This window comes from Ursus arctos, unplaced genomic scaffold, assembly GCF_023065955.2.
Source record: "Ursus arctos isolate Adak ecotype North America unplaced genomic scaffold, UrsArc2.0 scaffold_21, whole genome shotgun sequence".
NCBI lineage: Eukaryota > Metazoa > Chordata > Mammalia > Carnivora > Ursidae > Ursus > Ursus arctos.
The window spans coordinates 13,146,212-13,166,018 of NW_026622886.1; positions in this window are offsets into that span (position 1 = coordinate 13,146,212).

Consider the following 19,807-nt stretch of genomic DNA (forward strand, 5'->3'; position numbering starts at 1 on the left):
ATTTGGCCAGACTTACTTTGGCTAATGGGACAGTAGCAAATGTAATGTAAGTAGAGGCTTAAAACATTGAGGCTCGTTTCTCTTAATGCTTTTAGAACCACCCAAGGTTGACATAGAGGATGACAGAACACCTAGAGAGAGAGGCCATGCTGTTCCAGCTGTTCCAGCTATTCCACATAGGTAAGTGAGGTCATTCTCAACCGTCAAGTTCTAGCCAGCCTAGACCAGAAGAACCATCCAGCCAATTCACAGATTTTGAGAACTTTTTAAGCCACTAAATTTTGAGGTGGTGTGTTATGCCATAAGAGCTGACTTATACATATCTATATCTAATTTCATCTGGGAGAGAGCCATGATATTTTGAAAAAGTCTTATTGACCACCTCAATATGAAATCTGATTTAACCATTTTCTTATCATTAGAATCACATTGTTACCTAATTCATTATATCACATTCATTATAACTATAAATAAGCCTACCATGAACATCTTTGTGTATAAGTTTTTACCAAAGTTCCTGATTATTTCATCATAACATATTGGTAGAAGAAGATTGCTGTCAAAATTTAAGCCTCTTGTGGGGCCCCTGGGTGGCTCAGTCAGTTGGGCGTCTGCCTTCAGCTCACGTCATGATTCTAAGGGTGCTGCTCAGCGGGGAGCATGCTTCTGTCTCTCTCTGTCCCTCTGCCTCTCCCCCAGCTCGTGCACGCACTATCTCTCTCTCTCCCGCTCACTCTTTCTCAAATAAATAAAATAAAATCTTTTAAAAAAAATTTAAGCCTATTGAAAAAATGAAACAAGATGAAACCAGTAAGGGAGACAAACCATAGGAGACTCTTAATCTCAGGAAACAAACAGGGTTGCTGGAGTGGAGGGGGATGGGAGGGATGGGGTGACTGGGTGATGGACATTGGGGAGGGTTTGTTCTTGGTGAGCACTGTGTATTGTGTAAGACTGATGAATCACAGACCTGTACCCCTGAAACAAATGATGCATTATATGTTAATTAAAAAATATTTAGAAAAGAAGAAATTTAAGCCTCTTAATAATGACCAAATTATGAGCCAAAAGGATGATATTAATTTATAAATCCAATGAAAGTACATAAGCATACCCATTTCTCTTCACTCTCATTCAGCATCTAAGTGTGAGCTTTTAAAAGCCTATTTGCTAATCTAATGAGAGAAAAGTCTCATTTAAATTTTAATTTCTTTGCAAACCAAAGATCACTTTGTCTTACATATATTGCTTACAGTCAATAATTCTTACATAACACTCAGTGTATATGATAACATTTCCTTATTTTTCTATACTTTAAATTAAATACAGCTTCAGTGTCCCACAGGACAAAATTGGCAGAAAGCTCAACACCAGGTATTTTTTCCAGTTTCTTTTCTGTCTCTTAGAAGGTGAGGAACCTGAAGCCCTGAATGGACATTATAAAGGTGGTGGGGCTCTGTGCTGGTGCCCCATCTCCCTCCAATCTAGTTGCAGGGGAAACTTCATGAAGGGGTGAGACCATCTGGGTTCCCATAGCCTTGAAGGTGATGTTCAGTTTTTACATTTAGACATACCTTATTCAGGTCCATCTACCTCAGAGGCATTAGAGTGGGTGCAAGTCCCCTCCTGCTCAAATATTTAAGCACCTGTTGCTTGCCCAATATCATATTCTGTCAGCACCATAGGAAGGCAGGATGCAGAGCTCCAGTTCCCTTTATTTGGCAGAGTTATAATTTGAGAAAACTTGTGTGGCATGTGGGGGTGGGGAGGTGATGAAGGTGGCTGGGATGACAAGAGGTTACATGTACATATTACATAATGCTTTTCCCAAAGGAATGAGCAGGTATCTCAGAAGACAAATGATGTAACTGTTAGGAGTCTAATATAAATGTCAAAAGTCTAAGAAATTACATATAGAAGTATTGAACCTTAAGTCATCATATTTCTTCTGTAATTAAGAAAAAAATCACAATAATTTTAGTGAGTTAGAAAAGAAATGCAAAGTCAGACTATGAACAGACTATGAACTTCATGGATGGACTTACTATCAAGGCTCTCTATATCCATGCCTCCCATTCCCACTATTTTTTCATACCCTGCTCTTTGAAAAAGCTTGATTCCCCCACCAGATGTCATGGGACATAGCTTCCGTCAGTCAATGAACTGACAACTGTTCTCACCATTTGGGGTAGTGGGGTGGATCCCCAAACCCAGTCACATTCGTTTGCCTCCAAGGAGCATATAGTCCTATCTACAACACCTTTTCGGGTAAAGCAGCTGAGTGACAAAGCAAAGTCCTCATGAGACCCACTAACTGACCACCCATTGGGCTATGGGTGCCTATATTATGGTGGTCAGTCGGTGCAAGGGCATTGCCTGCATCTAAGACAAACGAAGAACTTACAAGAAAACACACAAAGTCTGCTGATGCCAAACACGTTATGAGGCAACGTTTGCCAGTGCAATCTGTGTGTTGTGTCTTCTATAAAAGAATGTCAGCAAAGGAAGGAAATGGAAACCATTCCCCAATGTGGGCAACCTCTCCTTGCTCACATATGTTAGAGCTGGGATAGTGGATACAAATTGGAGGGCGACTGAGAAGGCAGACTGGAAAAGGGGTCAGCTCTCCTACTTAGAATTTGTTGCTAGAAAACAGAAGAGCTTTTAGATGGGCCCCCCACAGAGCTGTTTTATTGCTCTAAGTCTACCGGGAGTTTTTTGATGAAGTTATTCCACCATAAAATTTCATATCTCCCAAAGATTCAACTTCAGCTAAAGGCCCTAAGGAAACAATGCCTCCTTTGAAAGAACTGAAGAGTCCAGAAGCTTCTGGGTTCAACTAGCCACTGTCTAAACTGACAACCTGCTCTGCAGCCTGAGGGGTGATCAAACTTTACGGACCGGGAGAGAATTCCATGTCTGCTTCTGAGAACTAGCTCTGATTGCCCTCTTTCCCATTAACAAAAACAGATGTGTGCTCATGAGCAAAGTAAACATTCAAGGTCAATATATGTTCCTCTCTGTGAATCTAGTTTGGCACTTGGATAAGAGCAATAGTCTATGAAGCGGAGTGGAACTTTTCTGTAACATTGCTGTCAAGCCACGGGACTCACGTCTGTGTATTAGGTTAACTGTTACATTAAATATCTATGCAATAGACCTTTTCTGTTTCATAGGGAATCATTTGAGCTATGATCAATCTACCGACATGGAATAGTTATCCTCTACCAGAGAAACAAGAGAGTATGATACTTGAGAGCCTGAGTTTGAATCCTGGTTCTATTGTTTACTATCTACGTAACCTTGTGCAAGTCGTTTAACTTCAGTTTCTATCTCAAAATGGAGGTTTTAATAGCATGTATCTCCTACCCTGTCAGCACTAAGCATGAAAAATGTTATCTCATTCTAGGATTATTCCATGGCACCAGAAGAAGTAGAATCCAGGAAGCCTGGATACCTAAACTTGTCTTCATTCATTCTTTCATCAAATATTTACCGAGTCCCTAAAATGTGCTGGTAGAAATAGAGCAGTGATGATGAAAAATGTAACTCAATGCCATCGTGGAGTTTATGGTTTCCTGCTTCATCTGCCACCCTCGATGTGACCCTTCCATGTCACTCAGCACCCTAAGTATAGTGTTTCTCAAAGTAATTTGAACATAAGAATTACCTGGCATTCTTGTGAAAACACAGATTCTAAGGCCTCATCCTGCTGAATATCCTAGGAAGATTCTGACTTCCTTTTCCTCACTGGCAAAATAGGGAGCAAAGCAACCCCTACCACAATCTCATTGTGCATTCCAAGAGAAAGAGCATATGGGAAAGGGCTTTGGAAACCATGAAGTCACTTTCCAGTGTGTGGCATCCAGGCTGTCTCTGGAGGTTCAAAGAAGCCAGCCAAGGGCCACTCAGCCTGTTCTATCTCAGTGTCCTCTCACCCCACCTCCTCTCTCTGCGCTCTCTGGAGACATGTGTCGGAAGCTACCCACCCCCATTTTAACCTAACGAGCTAATGGATCTCAGACTGAAACCAGCCTCAAGTCTACCACCAAGGTGGACACCTGTATTCATTCTAGGAGTGCCTATTATAAAGCTTCAGAGGGCCATTCAGTGGCCGTAACTGGTGGTTTTCAGGGGACAGCCCTGCCTTCCCTTGTCACCTGCTGAAATTGGAGATTAACCCAAAGATTAGAGTGGTGAACAGTAGGGTCTTAGTAAGTTCTCCTCATCCAGCCTCTGTCCATCTCCCCAGCTTTATCTCCTCTTCTTCCTCCTTCATTTCCTCCTCCTCCAAACATCCATCTAACCTCTGACTACCTCTTCCCTTCTTTCAGTAATAAAATCCTCCAGTTTTGAACTGGCCACAAAGCCATCTAGAATAATGACTACATTTTCCAGCCCCCTTGCTACTGTGATTAATGGAAAGTCAGCATAAATGTCAAATGGCTGCAACTGGGAACAGTCCTCCATAAATAACTGGCATGTGTTTTATCCCTTTTCTATCCCATCCTGTCCTCCATCCTGCTGCTTGGAATGTATATGTAATGGCTAAAGCTCTAGCATCTATTTTGGATGTTGGGAACAAGACTACCCATCAGGAGAACTGGAATCGAGAGGGAGCCTGGAGCCCTGAGCACTGTGTGGAGCCAAGCCTCTAATCTGGTCTTGAATTATCAACCTCTGGACTCTTACATAAGAGAAAAACAAACTTCTATCTGTTTTAAGCCACTGTTATATTGGGTTTCTGCTACTCACATCCAAATGCATCCTGACTGATAAACTGCTCAGGAGCTGGATTCTAGAATTAAACTGCCTAGGTTCTAGCCCTTATGAGCTCATAGACACAGGTCATTTGCTTCACTTCCTTGCCCCAGCTATAAAATGAGAATGTTAAGATAGCATCTACCTTCTAGGTAAGAAGGAGCTAATACACATGAAGCTTGACGTATGTAAGGCCTGGCACATAGCAAATGTCTAGAATAAAAGTATGCCCCAAAGTAGCAAGATTGAAGGTTATTTGTCTCTTGAATCAGGTGTAGGCTTTTTTAGTGCTGCAGCAATGGGAATGGTGGTAATAATAATATCTTTAAAATGTTTATAGAGCACTTTGCAGGAATCTTTTCAACATCTCTGTGAGTTACATATTATTATTTGCATTCCACAGAGAAGAAAATGGAAGGCTAGAGAAGTTTACTAACATGCAAAGACCACATAGCTACTAAGGGGCTGTGATAGGATTCACACCCAGGTCTCTAACCTGCGTATTCCCTTCATTTTCCACAAAGCTTAAGTGCAAGTTGTTGTACTGCTATGCATTCCTAACATGCCCTGAACGTGTAATTTTTGCGAAGGGACTTCCAGGCTAAATTTTTCTATTTGTAAAGAATCAAAACAAATGCCCAAATTCCCTGTGTAAGAAACTTTGTTTTCTGGTCCCTGACAGCTATGGGCCCTTTTATGTGATCACAAAAAAAAAAAAAAAAGCCCTAGAACATACTTTGAAAAAAGGGATCCGACCAGAGCTCAGCTCAGCAATGGGAGTAGAGGAAAGCTTTGATCCACCTTGATTGCAATCCGGTTAACAGGGCCTGATTGATATTTCAGGCTCACCCTAAAAGGGGCCAAGGAAGAGTCGAGCATCTGGGGCAGGGATGAGGCTCCATGACAGTGCATGTGTTTTGAATTGGAGATTCTTTTAACAGAAGCAATTTGGAAGCAGGACTGGAAGCTGCTGCTAACTGGAACATTGCAGCCATTTTCCATGTTCCCTGAGGGCAAGGCCAGTAGCTCTCATTCCATTTGGGGGTATTTAAGTTAGATGCTAGGAGAACTTGTTCACTCTAATGATTGTGAAAAGCAGACACAAATGTGGATGCAGAATATTGTTACTTGTGCAGATTTTAAAAAGGTATAGGAAAAAAATCTTTCACACATAGAGGATAGGGACTGAGCCCCACCCTAGTAGAAAACAGGATGTGAGCGCAAAGAGTAAAGGTATAATGGTTCTGATCAGCGAACACAGACCTAAGTTCAAATCCTAGCTTATACGTTCAGTGATCTGGGTCCACCTCCTCCACCACTTGGATCCTCTTCCTCCCCTCTCTATAAAAAGAGGATCTCTACCTCTGAGAGTGACTGTGAGGTTGAAAAAAAGTATGTCCAACATTATGGGAGTTGTTCAATACATATTCATTTCATCCTTTTCTCATGAATCTTTTCCTCTTCTTGACTTTATGATTCAGTACTTCCTGGAATTCTCAGGCACTAGAAGTTTTCCAGAGAGCTTAAACTGCTTAATTAGCTTCTGAGCTCTTCCAGCATCTTTCTGAGAGAGGTGAGTGGTAGAGATGGATCAGAAATCAGACAAACTGGGCTTTGCTTGCTGGCCCAGCAGAACGCCCTCACATGCCATTTCCCCCCTGTTCTCATGGGGCAAGAATGGGATTGTATCAAACAAGGGACTCTCCACCAAGACGCTCCACGCAGCATATGGAATCAGTGTGGCCTGTGGCCATTGCTTGTGCACCTTGCTGCCTGCAGAGTCATCTATGAGGGCCTGAAATCTCCTAAAGTGTTGGGACTGGGGTCCAACAAGAGGCCGTGGGAAGAGCAGACATCAGCTGGCTGGTACACATCCCTGCATGGCCTGGAGCCTCGGGGCCCCTCAAGTATACAAGGTAAGGATGAGATGGGGTGAATGCTGAAGACTCTCTCTAAGCTCACCATTCCTCCGAGCCGGGATGTAGAGAATTTCTATAGGTGAATAGTGATATCTCGGTCCTCTGTTCCTTTCTGTAGGCTATACTCTTGAATCGTGTCTCTTGAAGAAAACATTTTTTAAGTCTATGGGGGGCGGGGCTCCTGGTAGGGGCAGCATGGGGAGAAGCGGGGACTTAACAGTTAGGGGGGAGGTGGGAATGTGACAATATCATCTTAGAACGGGTCACTCCAATCTCTTGTGTTTGCCTGGGTTAGGGAGGCCTGCCTGCCTTGTTCTACTTCACAGGAAAATGACAAAAATGAGTGGGAAAAAGTTAAGTATCTCCATTTTGCCCCCAAGCCTTTTATAGTCTGCCACATCATTAAAAAGTCCTATTGCATAAGTCTTACACCCAAAGTTTAGAGAGAAAATATAAATTAAAAAGAATTTACATCCTCACAAAGTTTATTCTTTTCTTCACCTATATAATTTTTTATTTTAAAATGAGAGAGCTGATAAAGAATTCCTTTTCAACTCAGAGGCCCTATGTTTGTCCAATAACTTCCACTGTCAAGTGTAACTGCCCCAAAATGAACACAATCAATGACAAGTTGTTGAAAAGATTTGCCTTATATGATTTGTCTCTAAAGGTAAAGGGCACACATACAGTGTTATCTATCCTGATTCAATCCCAATATTTCCTCCAAAGGGGAGACAGAGACAGAGACACAGAGAGAGAAAGACCCAAAAGGGAGAGGAATTGGCTCTCAGTAGCTTTCCACTCAGCTGGAAAAGGAATTGGGGCTGGTTGCTACAACTTCAGTTGGCCCTTTCTTGTAGCATTTGTGGAGGGGCGGCCGTTAGTGCAGTCCACTAGTGCCCCCTATTGTCCACTTCAGGAAAATCACAGGGCGGCCTGAACTTCTAAACCTGGATAGGTCATCTTAACAGCCTTTCAACTTCCCTGACAAAGAAATCTCAGAAACTTGAAACTGTGGTTCCATCTTTAATTCATTTATATTCATTTATAATCAAGTAACATTATTATTTTAGAGATTTATAGAATGTTAGAAAGGATTTTTAGAAAATATTTAGCCAATTGTTTTTTACCTAAGTATATTAGCTCTGAGATATTAGCAGCTATTGTGTGAAACCAAAGAGGGCCAGGAAATGCTGAGTTAAATAAACACTAAGTAAACATTAAATAAGCAGGTTCTTTCCTGCTGGCCTCCTAAGATCCTTTAACGTGGATTATGTGTCACCCAAGGGGAAATGCAATTTCCCATTAGCACTTGACAGAAAACTACTTTTTATACGAATTTCTTGTAGGGCCAATATTCAGGAAACACACTTGGGTAGATATAAACGAGTCTAAATGAATTATTCTACGAATTTGGAAACAGTCCCAGAGAGGAGCTAGTGACTGTGTGGTAGCAGAGCCACCGTGAGGATCTATTGGAGGCTCTCAAGCTCCCAGAGCTGCTAATTCACCGGAATGCCCCTCTCCTTAGAGTTGATCTTTAGCATTTCTGTTTGCATAAAGCATGTTTATTTGTGGAATGGGGAATGGCACTGCCTTTAGCCAAGGGTACTGGGAAAGTGAAGTAGGCTCCTATCAAGTTAGCTCCAACTCTTTGTAGAGAATTTGCTTCTGGTATTTTCAATTCAATTTCTCTCTGTCTCTTGTGAAGAACTTCATTGTTTTATAAAAACCCTATATTCAACAAATACTTATGCACACAGCTTTGTGCTAGTTGGACAGCACAAAGAAAGGCAACATAATACACCACACTGATAACGAGCAAAGGTTTGGACATCAAGTTCTGGTTCTGCCACATTCTGGCTCTGTGTATTTGAACAAGTTACTTATTATCTTTAAGACTCAAGACATGGAAACAATCTAAGTGTCCATCAACAGATGAATGGACTAAGAAACTGTTATGTGTGTGTGTGTACATGCGTACATGTGTGTGTGTGTGTACATGCGTACGTATATATATATTCCAGCCTTTCAAAAGAAGATGTTGACATTTACAACAACATGGATGAACCCAGAAGAAATTCTACTAACACACAGAAAGAAAAAAACTGAATGAGGTCACTTTTAAAAATATAAAAATATTGAATGCATAGAAGTAAAGAGTAGAATGGTGGTTACCAGGGACAGGAGGTGAAAGAAATGGGGAGATGTTGGTCAAATGGCACAAATTTACAGTTATATAAGATGAATAATAAAAAAGATCTAATGTACAGCATGGTGACTCTATTTCATAATACTGTAATGAATACTCTAGAGATTTGCTAAGAAGGTAGATTTTAGGTGCTTTCATCACAGCAATAACAAAAATGGTAACTATGAGAGGAGAAGATATGTTAATTAGCTTGAAGGCAGTAATCATTTCACTATATATATGTATCAAATAATCATGTTATACACTGTAAATATATATAATTTTTATTTAAAAATCAATTTAATAAATAAATATAAGACTTAGACTCCCCATCTATAAAATGTAGATTATACTAATACCTTCACAGGATTGCGCTGAGTATTAAAATGGCTAGTACAGTGCCAGCACATATAAGTTTTCAAGGAATATTTGCTATTATTGTTGTTGTTGTTGTTGTTATCCCTGTCCCCAAGGACTTAATAGCTCAGCTGGAGAAAGGAAACAGCACATCCAAAAGCTTCAAATAAATATAAGGGAATGAATCAGAGATAGCAACTAGGTTTCATGCCACTTGCCAACCCCAGGGCCTTCATTGACTGCCTCAGATTCTGTGTTGAGAAGAATTCTGAAGTTCTTGCCAGCCTTGAGGAGAAGGAGCGCCAGTATCAATTAGTGATGTTTTTCATTGGAAAGGGAGTGTGGATAGGAGGTTATACTTGCCATTCTTAGAATGAATGATAAAATGTCATGTGTAGTGGGTTAGATAGAACAGTCATTTCTGGAGGAGATAGGATAGCTGGAGTTGGGGGATGGGTTTGATATGAATGAAAGGAAATGACGTAAGGAAGGAAGAGGTATCTGGCACCAGGAGTTTTCTTTTTTTTTTTTTTTTTTCAATCTTTATTTTTCTTTTTAAAGATTTTATTCATTTATTTGGCAGAGAGAGAGAGAGAGAGAGAGAGAGACAGTGAGAGAAAGAACGCAAGCAGGGGGAGTGGGAGAGGGAGAAGCAGGCTCCTCACCAAGCAGGGAGCCTGATGCGGGGCTCGAACCCAGGACCCTGGTATCATGACCCGATCTGAAGGCAGACGCTTAACGACTGAGCCACCCAGGTGCCCCCACCAGGAGTTTTCTGAGAAAATGTGCTAAGGATAAAATGCACATGGCCATTTGGGTGGCAGTAAGTAGACCAGCCTGCCTAAAGAAAGGTTTGATACTATAGGCTAGCGCTACAAATATGGTAACCAGAGATTCTGAGCTGGTGACCCAACATCAAATAAGCTGTCCCATTGTTCCCAGAAATTTCCCTCATATGCACTGGCACATGTGCCTAAATTTGAAATTCAGAAAATGTGGACACCAGTAAGCCTCTCGTACCATCTCATCTACCATAGAGCTATTCAACGACTCCTTCCCTTTGCTCATGAGGACCATCCTTTTGTGTTCAGTTCATGGCTTCTGTTCAAAACCCATCAGTCTCTGTGCATTTTACAAAGTTGTTACAAATGTCTTCCATCAGTCACAGCTGGCATTGCGGCCCCAAGCATCTGAGATTCTTAACCAATGCACACACAGATTAAAAAGTCATTGAAAATGAAAAAGGGCACCTGGGGGGCTCAGTTATTAAGCGGCTGCCTTTGGCTCAGGTCATGATCCCAGGGTCCTGGGATCAAGCCCCGCATCGGGCTCCCTGCTCAGTGGGAAGGAAGCCTGCTTCTCTCTCTCTGACTCTCCCTACTTGTGTTCCCTCTCTCGCTGTCTCTCTCTCTGTCAAATAAATAAAATCCTTAAAAAAATGAAAAGTGAAGAATCAACAGAAATTGTAGCAGCCATGTATACCGTGTGCCCGCTCTATACTCAGAACTGCGCTACCCCAGGGGCAGTGGAGAGAAGGCGGGTATCAAAGAGATATTTATCAAAACCACAAATAAGAATGGGAAGTTTTGAAAAATTCCTGTTTGTAAAACTTCATAATTTGGCATAGTGAGATTTTATTCATCCATTCCTTTTTATGGAATGTCTACCACTAAGCAGGGACTTCTGTATTAGTTGGGACTTATGTGGTTACAAGTGACAGAGAGACCTAACTCAAACTCATTTAAGCTAAGGAGAGGGTTGTTATAAGGGATAATGTGATGTCTGTGAAACCCAAAGACAGGAATGTGCCCAGGGCAGGGGAACAACTGAAACCAGAAGCTCAAAAACATCAGGGTTGTTCTTTATTCTTTTTGTCTCTGTGCTTCCATTCACTCTCTTCATTAGTTTCATTCTTCGTTCTAGCTAGTGATCAGCTTTCTTCAAGTGGTGAAAAACATGGGGGCCAATAGCTCCCTAACTTAACAGTATATTTAATAGCTTTGGTCACTAGGGGAAAAAAAACAAAACACAAAAACCAAAAACTTAACATTCTTTCTGATTCCAAGTTGAAAAATCTCAGGGAAGGACTCACTGAAGCAGTTGGAGTCAGGTAAACTCCAGAGAGTCATGAAACAATATGGCAGATCCTGTAGGAACCACACAGATGGGGATAAGGAAAGGAATCTTCTGGAAGAAAGAGGGTGGGGTGAGGTGCTGGGCAAACAAAACAAGAAGTGCCTGTGACATCTTCCCTTATTTTTCATGCCAACTCCACTTAGCTATCAATTCCACTCATTGAATAAGCACGTATTTACTCGTTTACTGAGTGTTTGCTACATACTCTATACTGTGCTAGATTTTAGAGATGAAAAGATAACCATGAGGCCTCTTAGCATTCAGAAGCATTCAGAAATACAAAGAAACATAAAATATACTTGGCTTAGGACCTCTAGGAATTTACCATATAACTGGGGAGAGAAGGCTGTGTATTTGGAGAATAACCAAGTGTCAAGCTGTGTGCTATGGATGATGAAGTTAAAAGAAGGTAAGTGGGGTCAGTGAGGCCTGGAACATTCAGGGGAAACAACTTGGAGAGGGTGATACTTCGGCAGAGTCTTTAAAGGGTGAGGAAGTTTTTGTTTATGACCACATGTGTTTCAAGTGCAGGATTTTCACAACATCACACTAAGTGAGGCCCTCTGCTCATGGCTCTCTGCATCTGGAGGCCTTCTGGAATGCAGCCGTCAGCCAGTGGCCCTGTTCCTCTCTCAGAGACAGGACTACCACCCACAGCTCTTCTGATAGTCTTGTTTTTTATTGCCATGGCTCATTGGATCAAAGCCTCTGAGTTTGATGCAAGTTCAGAATAATTCAAGGATTAACTCATCTCTCTGTGCTTGGGGAGCTACACAAGCAACATCTGGTAGAGCCTGCAGAGGGATTCTTCACCCAAGGAGTTTCAGATTTCAACATGTGAGCCATCGTGCTGAATAACATCATCGACGGGAAACAGCACTCAGAGACCTCATCTTGTAACAAGAGCTCTGTGTAGCACCCCGCGGTCTTGTTTTGCACACAATTATAATAAATGGTGCAAATTGTAACAGGTTCTTTATCATCTTGTTTCTTGCCAAAGGGACTGAATTCCACATTGATGGGGTTGAAATTCCCTTGTGGATTTCCTCTGGGACCATTCCATAACCCATCCTAGCACCATTAATAATACCCTTCCTGTGCATGGACAAGACCATAGGCTCACATTTTAACGTTGTCATAGGGAATCTCTTGGTCATTCCTTTTGTCAAATCCCATCTGTCCCCTCCCTGTCTTCCCAGGCCCCCTGAAAAGTCCTTGGTTGGGACCATTCCTTACCTTTTGGTAAATCCTGATTTGGTAAATCCCTGGCTCTGCCCTCTGTATCCCATGGGTTAGTCCCACCGCTCCTGGAGTTCTCTTCAATATTTTACCATGTTCTTAAAGGTGAAACACTGTAATAACTAATAGTTGGGTGTTATGTGCCAGGGATGTATCATTAGAGAGACACTGTTATCATTACCCATGACTCACCAGAAAGAAAAATGAGGCTCAGAGTTCAAGTGACTTGCCCAAGTACAAGGTATGAACCCATGTCTGTCTCATTTCAAAGACTGTGTTCTTTTTAAGAGATAAGTATAGGGACCCAAACATATGGTGATGGGAGTCTCAAATGGGAATCCCTACTTCTAAGTTGGGGAAGGAGAAGGAAAGAAGAAAACACAAAGAATATGGCTCTGAATTCAAAGGAGGAGAATTTTGAGTCATGGTGAATTATGTCTAAAGCCAAAATGGGTTGGTGAATATTGAGACCATTGGAATGAAAAAGGTTATTGGCAAATGTTTTCAAGAAAAACTTCAGTAGAGTAATGGACCTGAAAGAGGTTAGTGAGTGGGTAGAACAATACAGACAATATAGGAATTATTTTAACAAACCCTCCAAGGGATCCTGATACACACTCAAGTTTGTAACCCACTGCTATCGCAGAGTTTCTCAGCCTTGGCTGCACATTGGAATCACCTGGAATAATGATGCTTCTGCCCCATTTCCAGGCAATGGGGTTTGATAACACTCTCCAGGTGATTCTAATGTGCATCCAGATTTGGAAACCACTGCCATCATCAAAGAGGAAAGGGAAGGAGTAATTCTAGCTGCAATGCAGAGCTCTGGCTATCCCAGGAATTTTACTAAGAAGTGCTTTTCAAGCTTGAATGGGCATAAAGGTAATCCAACAAGCCCCCAGTGCTTCACAGGCATTGCTGTAGTGAATCCTCATGCAGGTACCATCATTAGTCCCATCTTATAAATGAAGACACTGAGTTCCCAAGAAGTTACCTGATTTACCTGGGGTGTCATGGCAAGAATATGGTAAAGCTGGAACTTGAAAATTAAGTCTTCTTTGACTCCAAAGTACTCACTTCTTTTAAAATAGTGGTAAAATATACATGACATAAAAATTGTCACTTTAACCATTTGTAAGTGTACAGTTCAGTGGCATTAAGTATATTCACAATGTCGTACCACTTACCACCACTATCCATTTCCAGAACTTTTTCGTCATTTCAAATAGAAACTCTATACCCATTAAAGAGTAACTCCCCATTCTCCTCCCCCCTCCAGCCCCCTGGTAACCTCTATTCTGCTGTCTCTATGAATCAAAGTATTTCTTCTAAAGCACTGTTTCTAGATGGGCTGAAAAAAGAAATGGAGGTGCCGAAATTGATCATTTTGTTTCCTTGAATAAGGGTATCTCTGGGTTAGCTAAGGCTCCCACCTGCAACCTGTGTTCCCAAAATTTTGAACAACTTGTAAATCCCACCAAACAGCATATTTTCTCTTGCCTCTGTGCCACAGCACAGGTGAATCCCTCCACAGTGTGCCTTTTCACACCTTGCCTTCACTTAGCAAGCTGTCTCCTCCTCCAAGTCCCCCTCCAGGCATGACTGTCCCTGGGAATCTGAATCAGGTGCTTCAACTGGTCCCACAGACCAGACTTTGCAAACTGGCATGCATTCCAATCACTTTGGCATTTTGTTAAAATGCAGATTTGGATTTAGCGGGTTTGGGACAGGGCCCTAAGATTCTGCATTTCTGTCAAGCTTTTGGGTAATGCTCATGCTACTGGTCCCCAAACCGCACTTAGAGTAATGAGATCAGAGAGTGCAGTGCTTTACCATAGCATGTTTTACTGTAGTATTCCCTTGGCTGTTTCACCATTCCACTGTAAATACCTTGAGGACAGAAACCCATTTTATTTATTGTTATATTCCAGAGGCTAGCATTGTGCCAACCCAGAGTAACTCTCAATAAATGTTGACATATGAATAAATAAATGAGTTCACAGGCTGGAAAAATAAAAAGGAACCAGATCTGTAAAGAGCCTCATAGACCATACTAAGGAATTTGAAATTTATCCTGAAGTTATGGGGAGCCACTGAAGGATTTTAAGAGGGTGATATATCAAATGTGTATGTGCAATGTGTTACAAAGGACCAAGACTGAAATCAAGGAAATAGTGAGCGACTGCACTAGTCCAAGCAAATGATTATGAAGGCCTGCACTAAGGTAGTGATGGTGGAAATGGAGAGGACAAAGAGGATTCAAGACCATAAAAATGGGTTGACCACACATTCCCATTCGCTTCAGACAGACCCAGTTTATTCTAGGTACAATTACCAATAATGTCCCTTTCTTTTCCCAAAATACCCTGGTTTGGATGAACTATCTGTTCACCCTGTACATAGGAGATAAAGTTAATAGAACATGAGGTGGGGTGGGGAGCAGAGTGAGCAGTCCAGGATATGGTTCTCAAGTTTCTGCCCTTGGTGAGCCAGTGGATGCTAACACCATTTACCACACTAGGCAGTCCGGGAGGAGAAGCAGTGGGAGAAGTTTCTCCTTAAAATAAAAATAATTAAGTCATATACAAGTCTTTGAAAAGTGTTATTAAGTAAATTGCAGTAATAGCATGACAAAAATTACAAAGGAGACCCACAAATGGCTGAAATTTTGGGGATACTGATCAAAGGTATCACTAAATTGAGAATATCCTTCCTTCCCAAAGCTCTGAATTGTTAGTCTCAGATTAGGAAAGCTCCCCAATCTGTCCTGCAAACCAACTGCAGATGGGAAGTCAAAATGATCAATTAATTCTGGGTTTTGTTTTTCTCCATTTTCTTCCCTTCAAGTCATTGCTGTGTCTGTTCCCATCAGCCAATGGATTTTTAGGATTCGCTGGATCACATTCGACCGTGGTCATTTAGACAGTCAAAACAAGGATATACCATGTGAAGCCCTAACTAACTGAGGAAGAAGGAAGAACACATCCCCTGGTCGGGCCTGAGCCAAAGGTCAGTGAGCACAAAAATGTTCAACCTCACTTACAAACCGCATGACCCAACATCCTGACTAACCTCTGTTCACACTCGCCAGCACCTCAGCTTCCCCCCCGCCAACATGTCAACAACTAGGTAATTATTTAATAAACCTCAGAACATACCTTTGCTACTTCTTTTGGCCAGAGAAACCTGGGATTTTCCCAGTTTCAATTTCAAGGTGGCTCTTATTTGAGGGTTCCAAGTGCAGTCAAGCAGAAGAATAAATTCACCCACTAGAGCCTTTTGAGGGAATTTTCAAACAAAACTGTGGCTTTTCAAGTATTAAGAGGAAATGACAGACTGAACTAAGCTCAGTATTCATTTTAATACACGTGTTAAAGGTTGTGTTAGCAGCTGTCACATCGCTGGCCAGCTCTAAATACATCACTCTTCACTTTAAATCAGATGTCTTGGGTAGTACCTGGAACTTGCTACTCTGGGCTGACCCTAAGCAAAAGGATTGTTCCAGGAGGTGAAATTTGTCTTCCAGGCATCCCTATCACTGGTGCTAATGTCAGCCTGATGGGCAAGAGACCTGGAACCCAGGACCCCAAGTCCTGAGACTGTTACTGCTTCCTACTACTGTTGGAGACTCAGAGAACCCTATCACATGCTGGAGTCTGACACCAAACCCAATGAATCCCCCTGGTGTTTTCCCAGCCTGGGGACAGCCTCTGGACCCCACCATGACTTCCCCCTTGGGAAGTAGAGAGCAGATATTTCCAAACGGAAGACAACCCCAAGTCTGCATTACTGCACCAACCAGAAGCAAAAGAGTTGAAAGTCCTAAGAAAACACACCTCAGAGCCACCAGAGCCTTAATCACACTGAAAGACCTTTCTCCAAGCCCCACTTTCCAAAGGAATCCTTGGCCATTTCTGTGTTCCTCCTCAGGGATTGTGGATGGGTGCAGAAAAGTTCATTTCATACACCCACCAAAAATCAGGGGTGGCATACAAGTTCCCCCTCTATTATGTTTCTACTTCTGATTCCCATGACCTACCCCTTCCAACCCAAGTCTTAAATGCAGAGTTCAACTAGGATCCACCCTTTCGAAGCAACACAGACATTTCACACATTCTTCTAAACTTGCCAGTTTGGGGCCTTGACTCCTTAGGGCATTGTATTATATGACTGGAAAAGCTGACAAATTCATTCATAATCACACATAATGGTTGATAATCCCATTGTCCCTGATGGAAAAGGTTGACTGCAAGAGGTACAGCCCTGGGGTGGGTCCTAAGCCCATCACTTGCCACCTGGTGACAACTTGACTGCAATAAGTTCGTCAGTGGTAAAATGGGACTAACTGTGGTGAAATTCCCTTCTCTCAGTGCCTTTGATATGGTTAGATGCTCAACCAATGTTAACAGAATCTGAGCGATAATTTAAGTGGTAGAGAAATGTCCTTGGTGGTTAGTGGTTAAGCCAAAGTCCCTAGTACCTGGTACTGAAGACAATCATGCTGCGTCTCTGTAGGTAATTCCAAATAAGATTTTCTTTTTCAAAATGACAAATGGACCATTCGGACAGTGAAACCATTCTGTATGATACTACAATAGTAGACACGTGCCATTATACATTTGTCCAAACTCATTTAATACACATCCCCAAGAGTGAACCCTAATATAATCCATGCACTATGGGTGATAATGATGTCTCAGTGTGGGTCCATCGATTGTAACAGAAGCATCACTCTGGGGGGGGGCAGTGGGGGACACTGTGCTCGTTGAGGGGAGCTCTGCACTTCCTGCTCAATTTTGCTGTGAACCTAAACTGCTCTAGAAAGTAAAGTTTATAAATTTTAAAAATGCCATAAAACGTACATTTAAGCAAAATTAAAGCCTATTATTTCTAAATAAGTTTTTTTTAAGTTTCTCAAATCTGGACTTTCCTCTCTCTCTCTCTCTCTCTCTCTCTCTCTCTCTCTCTGGCTCCTGCATTGCTGGTGTCCCCCACTCACTGGGTCATTCCACAGTGACCACCAAGCTACAAGGTCAGGGAGGGCCAAAGGATCTGTGAATTCCCGCTGGTGTTCTGTCATGGGTCAGCTGGCCAGAAAGGGGCAAGGGGATATTGAGACCGATAATTGAGGTCTATAAAAGCAAAATGTTCTCAGAAGAAAGTGTAAGTGAAGTACTAGCCCTTCCAAGAGACACCAAAAAGAGAAAGTGGCTAGGAAAGGAACGAGATTAGAAAAGACAGTGACAAAAGCGCAAGATCACAATGAAAAACCCAAGTGAGATGGAGACACTTTTGACCATTAAAAGGAGAAGAGTAGGAACCAGAGAGGAGGAGAGAGAAGACAGTGGAGTTCTGCTATCCACAGAGAGGGGAGCAAAGAGCCTTGCCCTCCCTGCCCTTGGTGCTTAAATAAAAAGGGGAAACAAAGGGGTGTCTGGGTGGCTCAGTCAGTTGAGTGTCTGCCTTCAGCTCAGGTCATGATCCCAGGGTCCTGGGATGAGTCTTACATCAGGCTCCCCGCTCAGCGGGGATTCTGCTTCTCCCTCTACCTTTCCCCCCTGCTCCTGCGCTCTCTCTGTCACTCTCTGTCTCTCTCTCAAATAAATAAATAAAATCTTTTTTAAAAGGTGGAGGGACAAAGAGGGAAAGTGTTCATAGAACAGTGACACTGTCAGCCTGCCTCTGTCCCACACCATCTACCAGAGAATGCACATCTGTGCCTATCGATGAATATCCATTCATCGATATTATTGACTCACCAAGAAAAGGTGAATTTATTTTTTTAATTTTTAAAAAATATTTTATTTATTTGTCAGAGAGAGGGAGAGAGAGAGAGAGAGCACAAGCAGGAGGAGGGCAGGCAGAGGGAGAAGCAGGCTCCCTGCTGAGCAAGGACCCCCCACCCCCCCGCCGCCCCGCCCCAGGACCCTGGGATCATGACCTGAGCCGAAGGCAGACACTTAACCAACTGAGGCACCCAGGTGTCCCAGAAAAGGTGAATTTATAGTCAGCATCCTCAGTTTAGAAAAAAGGGTAAAATAGTTGGAAAGGTTTTCAAACAAAAAATGATCAAGTAAAAAGGTTCCGAAGGCTAGATGACAGTATCTGTCAAATTAGAGATGCAGTTCCCATCCGCCCCAGCATCCCTGCTTACGGGAATCTCTCCCACAGATTTCCTCGCACGTGTGTGAAGTGATGTACGTACAAGGTCATTCATGTGCCAGTGCAGCAGTTTGGGAACCACACGATGGTTCCTCAGACAGGGGACTTGTTAAATAAACCATGGCACAGGCGCACAATGGACACTACACATACCTAACAGAACAAACTAAAAAAATGAGGAAGCGCTCTCTCTATTGATAAGGAAGCATCTCCAAAACATGTTGCTTCGTCAAAGGAAGGCTCAAAGCTGTCAGTGCGGTATGTGACGTTTGGCGTAGAAGTTAAAAGGGAAATATTTGTAAATGTGTTTCTGCTTGTATTTTCATAAAAAGTGGATATCTGCAAAAAGAGGTGTGTATTGAGTAAATGTGGATAAAGGAAGAGTACAAAGGCTTTTCACAGAGTTCCTTTTTATATTGTTTTGATTTTTTAATCCCATGAATACTATTACTGATTCAAAAGTTTTAAAATGAGAACAAATGGTTCAGAAAGTAAGGGCTATAAGCAGGAGCAGCTGAATCCCCACTTATCTAGAAATTATCTTTCCACCCCAGCGTGCTGAGAGGGGTAACAGCAGTTACTGTATTTGCGTATCAGAGGAACTCTTGGGTGATCAGATCGGTCGGGGCTCAGACAGGGATACGCATCAGCCTCATCAAGTTTACCCAAGTTAAAAAGACACACCGTCAACTCATGTAACCAAGGAGTCCAGAGGTGGAGCCGGCTTTGGGGACAGTGGGGCACAGAGCCCTGCGCTTTGCTGAGGGACTGCCAAAGCTGGGGCTCACTAGGCATCTCGTGGCACCCTGGCTCAAACCACAAAACAGATTGTTGGTACCTCGTTTAGCATTTTCTAAGCATTGGTTTTGGAAGTCACCGCCACCCCTGATATGAGTCTGGCATGCCGCTGCCCTTCGTTTTAGAAGATGAGTCTCCTGGGGGTGACCAAGGAGAGTCAGAAGCTTCTCCTCCAGGGCCTGAGGCTGTGGTTGCTCTCTTATGCAACAGACAGGACGCAAATGCATGACATTCTGGCCTTGAG